Source organism: Onthophagus taurus, unplaced genomic scaffold (genome assembly GCF_036711975.1).
Source record: "Onthophagus taurus isolate NC unplaced genomic scaffold, IU_Otau_3.0 ScKx7SY_16, whole genome shotgun sequence".
In the NCBI taxonomy this organism is placed as follows: domain Eukaryota; kingdom Metazoa; phylum Arthropoda; class Insecta; order Coleoptera; family Scarabaeidae; genus Onthophagus; species Onthophagus taurus.
In genome coordinates, this window is record NW_027248941.1 from 1659109 (window position 1) to 1668134 (window position 9026).

The window sequence follows — 9026 nt, forward strand, 5'->3', positions numbered from 1 at the left end:
GCATTAATAACTGATAGTAATCCCGCCAAATCTGACGACATTGATAGCACAGTATCATAATGTCTCCTGCAGCTCATTGGCAGGACATGTCGGAACAGTTTTGAGCATATTGCTTAAATCTGTAAATGGTTGTTCTAGCCACTTTCTCTATATGCAAATGCAGAGGAGATAGGCCAAGCAGAACCTCCATTGCTAGAGTTGGCGTTGTGCTTATCGCACCAGAGATTGCCAATCCAGCTACATAGTCACATAGAGCCAGTACAGCCTTTCAGGGGTAACACTCTAATTTTTTCCACTTCGACAAGTCCACAAAGATAGTCTAGCATAATTATTTATTTAAAATTACATATACACTGTTTTACCAGTTAGGTCTCTTGGAAGATATCGCTTATTAGGATAAATTGATCCGGTTGTCTTGATGTCTATATTTGTAAACATTTGTTTTTGAGACAATAAATCATATCATTATAAAAAAATTTTTGCACCAAATACATCTTGAGGATTATATAAAAGTATCATGTCGTTTAGAGTGATTAGTATGGGGGTGCCAATTAAAACCCACACGTTCTAGGGATATAACGTAGTAATTGGTCATTAGGCATTACGCGGTCGCTTTCCCACGTTCCGCGGTCGCCTTTGAATACAAAAAGCCGATAAATCACTGGGCGACGAGCGAAAATTGCGCCATCGCCTTATTCGAAGATGACCCAAATGCCTTAGTCACACACACTCAACGTCGTATTGCTGCATCGTCTCTTTGGGTTGTAAACGTCGTCGTCCAATCATCGACTATTAACAAAACTCGTTCGCTTCCGTTCGAGGCAGACGCGGAAAAGATCGTTATCTTCCTTCTATGTGTGTAAGTACTAAACGCCTTGGCGGAACTAATGCGGGTGGGTCGGGCTGTTAACCGCCATATTAACCGGGACAATGCGACCTGTCAAACGGTTATTTGTGTTTTAAGAGGGAGGTCTTCTTGGCGGCGAGGTAAAAAGGTAAGGTAATAAAACCTCTCTCTCGATGAAAACGAGGAAGGTCGTCTTTTTCGTTCTTTGAGCAACCCTATCGCGGGCAATTCGGTAGCCGGGGCCGATTATGGGCCCTGCGTTCTTCACAACTGGCCTTTTATTGCCCGGGCGACGCTTCCACTCGCCTTGATTTCTCTGTCGGCCCCGGCCACGGTTACCGGCCGAATCTCAAGAATGTCGCGCAGATAACGCGCCGTCCCCGAAGGACCGTTAAACTTCGGTAGCTGCGGCAGCGTTATCGCGCGATTGTATCGTCGACTTAGCATAGTTACGGCAGCCGACCCCGAAACGCGGACCCCGGCAGGTAGAAGACAAGAGATTCCCCGAAACGGAAACGAAAATAAGAGGACAACTTGGATGATGTCTCAGAAATCATCCAATACTACATATCTAAGAAATACAGTGTATTAATTAATAATCGTACCCGACATCATCATTACAAGTATGCAACCAATAACGCGATTTGCGTATTGCCATACGAATAATGTGATATTGGTTGCATACTTGCAATGATTAATTAACACAGTGACTGCCGGCTAATAAATGTAGTGTGAATAATCTGGATTTGGACTGGCAGGATTCTAGACTGCAAAAATTATTTTCAATTATATTAGGAAGACTCCAGGCTTTAATGGAGTGACTTAATTGCAGCAAAACTGTGAGTTTTGAAAACACCAGGTTTTGAGAAACATTATGGATTTTGACTGACACTTGTATGCCAAACTACAGACTTAACGAAAAATTAAATGACTCTCAAATAAGTTTATTGATAATCCGAATGATTCAGTGTTTTCATCTTTCTTTGTAAGCTGTGATCGGTCAACTTTGATGGAAGAAAGATATTAATACCAACTGGTAGGGTTCATTTCAACATCTGGGCTTAGAAACTGTATTGAGTAGATGCCGAATTGCTAAAAATATATACCGAGAGGGTTATAGGCTGTAAGAAGACGTCACAGGTTCAAGGCAGCATGAAGAAGTAATATCAATGTACAGAAATACACTGGCAAGACTCCATACATGAAGGAAAAGTTTGAAATTGTACTAATATGATTCTATACTGTAAGAAGAAATCTGTAATTACATTAGCAGAACTTCAGATATGAAGAATAAGTCTGGAAACTTTCAAGCGAATATAAGGATTTTCACCTCACCATCACAACAATAATCAAATAACGATATTAGTTAAATATAAAAAACCATCCAATTAAATGGAGTTTTAAATACACTTTAAACACTTACCATTAATTAAACAAATAAATTGATTTGTGTAAAACCAAAAATAAACGTTGCGTTTAAAATCCAAATGCTGTCATAAACAAATATTTTTCTCAATTAACTTTTAATATTAAAATTTGTGAAGGAAATCGTAATTTTGTGTGGTTTTTGATTTTATATTAGTTGTAATAGATCTCAACAGATGGCGTTTTCACATAAGTTTTTATTTTTTCCTTTTTTGATCAAATTGATGTTGTTATATATGAATTAATATATTTTCATAAAAACCAGGGCGTACTTACTTTGTCAATATAATTTGATATGTTGTGTACTACTAAACTATGTTGTATTTTATGTGAGACAGTACAAGGTTGGTTACTTCATTCATATATTGCAAATTATATGAAATTCCTGGTATACGTTTGCTCCAGTCTGAAATTATACTTTGCATTATAGATATTCTTTTGCAGTATAGAATCCTGTCAAATTGTGTATCTAATATAAAGACAGAGTTTTTCTTTATGCCATTCCTCGCCAGCTTGCTCTTAAAATCAATTTAGACTCTTCTCGCCGGAATTCCATACTTTTTTTTTAAATCTACGATCTAGTCAATTTACTTACAAACGTCTTTTTGCAATATAGAATCCTGCCAACCCAATTTAGCGCTTTTCGATTTGATTTGCGTAATTTGTGACATTTCCATAAAGTCTAGAGTCTCTATCTAGTCTTTCTTATGTGATTATCTTGAAATCTAAATCGTGATAATTCAATTCCAGAAATTTTCATAAACCCTGGAGTCCCATTAATGCAATTACAGCTATTTTATTAAATCCTGGAGTCTTACCAGTGTAATAAAACATTTACTTGCAGTCTAAAGCTCGTCCTGCTAGTGACGAGCTTTTCAATGAAGTCTATAGTTTTGCCAGTGTAATAACACTGCAATTTCCATTGTTTTTTGTGTTCCCTAAGGTTCCCGAATGATTCTAGTAGCTTTAATACCGGAAATGTTAAAAATCTTCCAAAAGTGAACGGCCGAAGACAGCTACCAATGATGAAACTACATTAAATGTGGGTACCCATACATTATTAGTTATTCATAATTGTTGAAACCGTCGTTTTTTTCTTATTAAACCATATAATTTGATATGTTCATCGCATAGAGGGATTTATCCTCTATCAAAGTAAACATGTGTCCCATTTAAAATAACAATGTTGGTTGCCATAGCAACGAAACAAAAAACAATGCAAACAGACATCATATTCCAGACATTTGACACACCCTGTATAAGAGATTGTTCTTGTTGAGTAGTAAGTAGATATGTAGTATTGGATGATTTTTGAGACATCCAGGTTGTCCTCTTATTTTCGTTTCCTCAATTAACTTTTAATATTTGTGAAGAGAATCGTAATTTTGTGTGGTTTTTTGATGTTATATTAGTTGTAATAGATTTTCACAGATGGCGTTTTCACTTAAGTTTTTATTTTTCCGTTTTTTGATCAAATTGATGTTACTGTATATGAATTAAGATCTCTACATGTAATCTAATTATTGTGAATTTCATTTAAGATGCAATATACAAAAATATATTTATAAAAAAAACCAGGACGTACCTATTTACTTTGTCAATATAATTTGATATTACAGTAAAACCTCGATATAACGGTTCAATACGGGGAACGCAGTGTCAAAAAAAGGGAAAAATATACAACAATCTAGAATAATAAATAAAACTAGGCTAATACGAAACATTCCGTTTAGCCGTACCTCTCTTAAGATGGCTAATAGATGGTAGGTAACGTTAGTTAGCATAAAATATCATTTTATATGTATATATCATATATGTATATTGGATATTTTTATTGAACTAAAACTAGAACTAACACAAGACCTAGAACTAGAACCATTCGGGTTTAGCCGTCTTGAGAGACGTGCGGCTAAACCCGAATGATTCTAGTTCTAGGTCTAGTGTTAGTTCTAGTTTTTTTTACACTAGCACTATCACTAGAACTAATACATACTAATGCAAGTGCATAGTAGTGCTAGTCAGCATAAGATATTACTATGGTATATATTTTTATTGAAGTAAAACTAGAACTAATACTAGAACTAACACTAGACCTAGAACTAGAATCATTCGGGTTTAGCCGTCTTGAAAGACGTGCGGCTAAATCCGAATGATTTTAGTTCTCGGTCTAGTGTTAGTTCTAGTTTTTTTTACACTAGCACTATCACTAGAACTAATACATACTAATACAAGTGCATAGTAGTTTCGTAACTATGGTTACTGCATTCATATATTGCGAGTTATATAAAATTCCTGGTATATACATGCTAAGTAAAGTACCACTATGATGATGAGGAAAAAACTTGTGTCAAAAGAAAGTTAAAAGGTGTGAATGAAAAAGATTCTCCCTTACAATCAACATACTCAAGGTATACATCTTTTTCTTCAACGGATAATACCAACGGGTAACAACAGAGTATGGCAAAACGAACGACGCTAATGACGAGAACATACCGACGACGGCCCCATTCCATCTCATGGCGGTACTCCCAATGCCTAAGTGGGGCCGCGGTGTCAGCGAGACGTCGTAGCGCGAATGATTTATCGACGACAGAACGGGACGTTTTTCTGTAACTCTTCGGGCGCGTCGGAAGCATGCAAATTGGGCGGGTTAAAAACTTCGAACCAAAACTATTCCTCGCCGCCGTCCAAATGTCGCTTTTAACACAGTTTGATGAAAGCGACACGCGCAATTAAGCGCCGCCGGAAGGGGAAGCGGCGCATTAGCGCCGATATTTACGACGGCGTTCCGATCGAACCGTTTAACTCTGTCTATTTCTCTTTATTTATTCTTTGTTTTTTTTTTCGGTGCATTTGGTCTTTGCGTTCGTTTCGTTGTTTATCGTCGTTTGAATGGGTGCGCACAGGTGGCGACCCTTTTTCCATTCGCCGTTTAAATCGGACCCCCAGAACACGAAACAAAGTGAGGAAAAGGTGTGGACCGACCGAACGAAAGCAGGATGTGTTTTAGTGAATTTATTATAGGGGTACTCGACCGGATAGTTTTTTTTTAATTCTATTTGATAGAGGGCGCGGCTTAACTACCGAATAAGTAGGTAACAATCTTTTTATGAAATATTTTTACATCACGTTACATCATAGTGGGGGTGGAAAAGATAAAGAAAAAGCCTGTAATCCAACTCAACCCCAAACTCTAACTCAACTCTCTAATAAATCGCACAGTTTAACGTTTTCCCTTTTCTATCATTCTTTTTCGTCCTCCAACCCCCAGAACACGCTGTTTATTCCGTATTCCGAGGACGTAACAAGTGATTTCTCGTCACATTGAGTTTTAACAAGTCGCCCCTAATAGAGACCGGTCGAAATCCACCTCCCCCTTTGGTTGAACCACCACCACCAACCCCCTCAATCTCAATCAGCGTAACGCGTCCTCCGCCGAAGTAATCGATACGTCTCCGGAACGATCTTGTCTTCTTGTTTCGGGGGTGAGTCGAACAGCGGGAGGGTGGATTTTTGGGTTTCCGCACCCCGCGGGCTCCCGGTTTTATTAACGCGACAATAAAATGACCCCCCGACGAGACGTTACAGGAAATTTCACCAAGACGGACGATTTAACACCACCCCCTTAACTTTGCTAAAGTTTTCTTTCGGTTTATAAGTGGGTTACGGAAAATTTGCGCCTCACAAAACTTTCAACTTCAAGCGACTACACCATCTGTTGTTGTTATCGCAGGATGGGGTTGGAAAATTTAGGATGCGAGATAAGGGGTGGAATATTTTTCGTTTCGATTTGAATAATCGCAAAAACCGAAAATTAAAAAGTGACGCGGCGTTTTCGTGATCACCCCTTATAATATAATTCACTTCATCCCCATTTAGTTTAGTCGGGTTGGTTTGGTTGAGGGGGGATGTGGGTGGAATTAAATAACAAAGGGGGTTGGGGTAAAAAGAGCGACGATCGGAGACAATTGCGTGATCAGTACCGGCAACTTAAATATTTTAATAATAACGGAGAAATGTCACCACAAACTCCCCAGGTAACTCGAGGTTACTTCGAGAGGGTGAGTTAGGGGTTAAAACTTCCCTCCTTATTGAAATAACGAAGAATAAGAGCGGTGCATGTTCGACTCTATTTGATATTATTGGCGCATAGTGGCGCAACCATAAATTTCACCCCCCAGCAAAACTTTATAATCAAATTACTTTATTTCAACAAATACACAATATTACACCAGATGATTTCATAAAAAACCACTAAATCAAATGTGTAATCATCAAAACGTCGTTCAGTCATGTTAATACAAAATGATTTGCATTGTTTCGACACGAAAATCCCCAAGAAATGCAAATTGAAACCGAATCTCTCTCGACCTACCCCGATCGATTACCGAACAAAACAAAAACGATCACAAAATCGCGACTTCATGCGCCATCTATTAAGCGGTGGCGGAACTTCAACAACACTCTAATTAATAAGCAGTCGGTAAAAACGAAAATTAATTTAATTCTTTGATTTAAAATTAAAATTGTTTTATTTTAATAAATTTAATTAAAATAAATGTTCGAATCAAAAATTAATTCAACACAAAAAAAATAATTTCTTTTGAGTTTAAATCAAGCGTGAAGAAGTGTTTTAATCCGTTTTCGTAACGTAATACGCGTACACAAACAGACGCAATAATAACCCTGAAGAGTTCTTTTGTACGGTATGAAGAAGAATCTTTGTGGGATGAACCTTTATAACAAACAATACCATAACCGGAGGGCACAAAGCGCATCTGTCTATTTGAACAAAACGAACCATTGCCGAAATGAAAGAAAGAAAAAGATTTGAACAATGATCAGAAAAAGAATGCTACAACATCAGATAATATAATTGTTTCGATAAAAGTGGGGAACGAAAGAAATATTTTTGGGAATACTTTTTAGTTTCGTTTCTAAGTTCAACTCGGATAGGTTACAAAAAAAAGTAAATGGTTGGTTTTCGAACCTAATCGCAAGTAAGTAATTTTTTATTACGTCTCGATTTATTTTTCGATTTCGAATGGAAAAAGTAATCAATTTGATTCAGTCGGCCATGTTTTCGGCCATTTTCCCAGGGCTTTTGTTTCCCCTCGTCGAGTATTGACGGTTGAAAAAGAGGGGTGACATTAACCCGACATGGAAACCCCTTGTGATTCACTCTAAAACTTCACTTCTAACTCCGCAATAATACTCCACCATATAGTAAAGTAATATGTATTACAACGCTTGACATTTCAAAATGTCTGCTTTGTTTCTAAAAGCAATCCAGATGTGAAAAGTTATAAGTACAGATTATTATAAGATTGGTGTTGTTTATTAGCTTATAAAATTTGTTGTGCACAGAGTATTGCATCCAACAAGGAACACCCTGTATACTAAATCTCCATGATTTTTTTTGAATATCTGCTATTGCTTTTTCCCCATTAGCAATTTGTATATTATATCTTTCCACCTTTCCTATTGTGCTTCCATCAATTCTCATTTCTGTAGCTGTTTCATTTTGCTTTTCTCCACATCAAGGTCATTTCTGTTTTAAAGCTGTTTTTCCATATTTCTATGTGTCCTTGCAACTGACGTTGGCTTTGGGCAAATATTGGTTCGTGTTGACATTTGATGCTCACCTCATTCATGTGTATGATAAATAAAAGGAGAATTTGGCTATCGCCATGTTTTAATCCATTATCTATATAGAATTCTTTCTGCCTTTCTGTACAGACTCTTAATCACTTATATTAGTTTATTTGTCACTTGTAATGCTTGACTAAGCTGAGTTTTTTGTCACTACTCAGTGTCTTATCTATTATCATTTGAATTTATTGCTCCTGTACTTCTTCTATGTTTTCCTCCTCTGTTTTTCCCAAAATATTTGCAAAATGTTCTTCTCATTCTTCTAGGATTGCTTGTGTTGTTGTTTCAAAATTGTTTGCACTAATTCACTAATCCGACACGTTCAGTAATCCGGTATTTTGAAACTCTTATAATCAACTCTATAATCTGGCACTCATAAAATTCTACATGCTATAGTCCGGCACGTTTATTATTTCGTCACAAGGTTAAAATAGTCAGTAATAGGGGATTCCCACAAGTTTCTGTTACATGATTTTTATGCACCCATATCAAAATGGAAGGTAAAACACGAAAACGAAAGCACGAAACGATAACTCTAATTCCAAAATGGAAATTTTAAGAAAATTGCATTCCGATGAAAGTCAGGTGAAGTTGGCTGGTGAATAAAATGTGGGTCGTGTGACAATTTAAATGAAAAGAGGAGAATACCCACTTATGGAAGATTCTTTATATTCTTGGTTTCTTGACGTACGTTGCTGTAAGAAGATTGAAGAATGATCCAAATAATAAAGACAAATAACAAAAAAAAATCCTGGTCAATGCTGTTTTGCGAGAAAATGACCGTGACTGAGACTTGGAATAATATGCACTCATCTTGGAAGAAGTTATGGCCATCATTAAATAACAATAAAGTAGAAGATGAATGAAATTTAAAAGACGAGCTCTCAATTGCAGAGTTGAAGAGTATGCTAAAAAATCAAGAAGAAAAGTCAAACTTCACAGAGGAAGATATAGACGAGTGGTTTGAGAAGAACCGGGCAACGAACCAATGATGACAATGGCAATGTAGAGGTTGCCTCCAAACTTCAAGTGAACTCTGAGGACGCATTAAAGGCAATTGATCTCAATATCATTTGGGACGAAGACAATAAATAATCTGTAG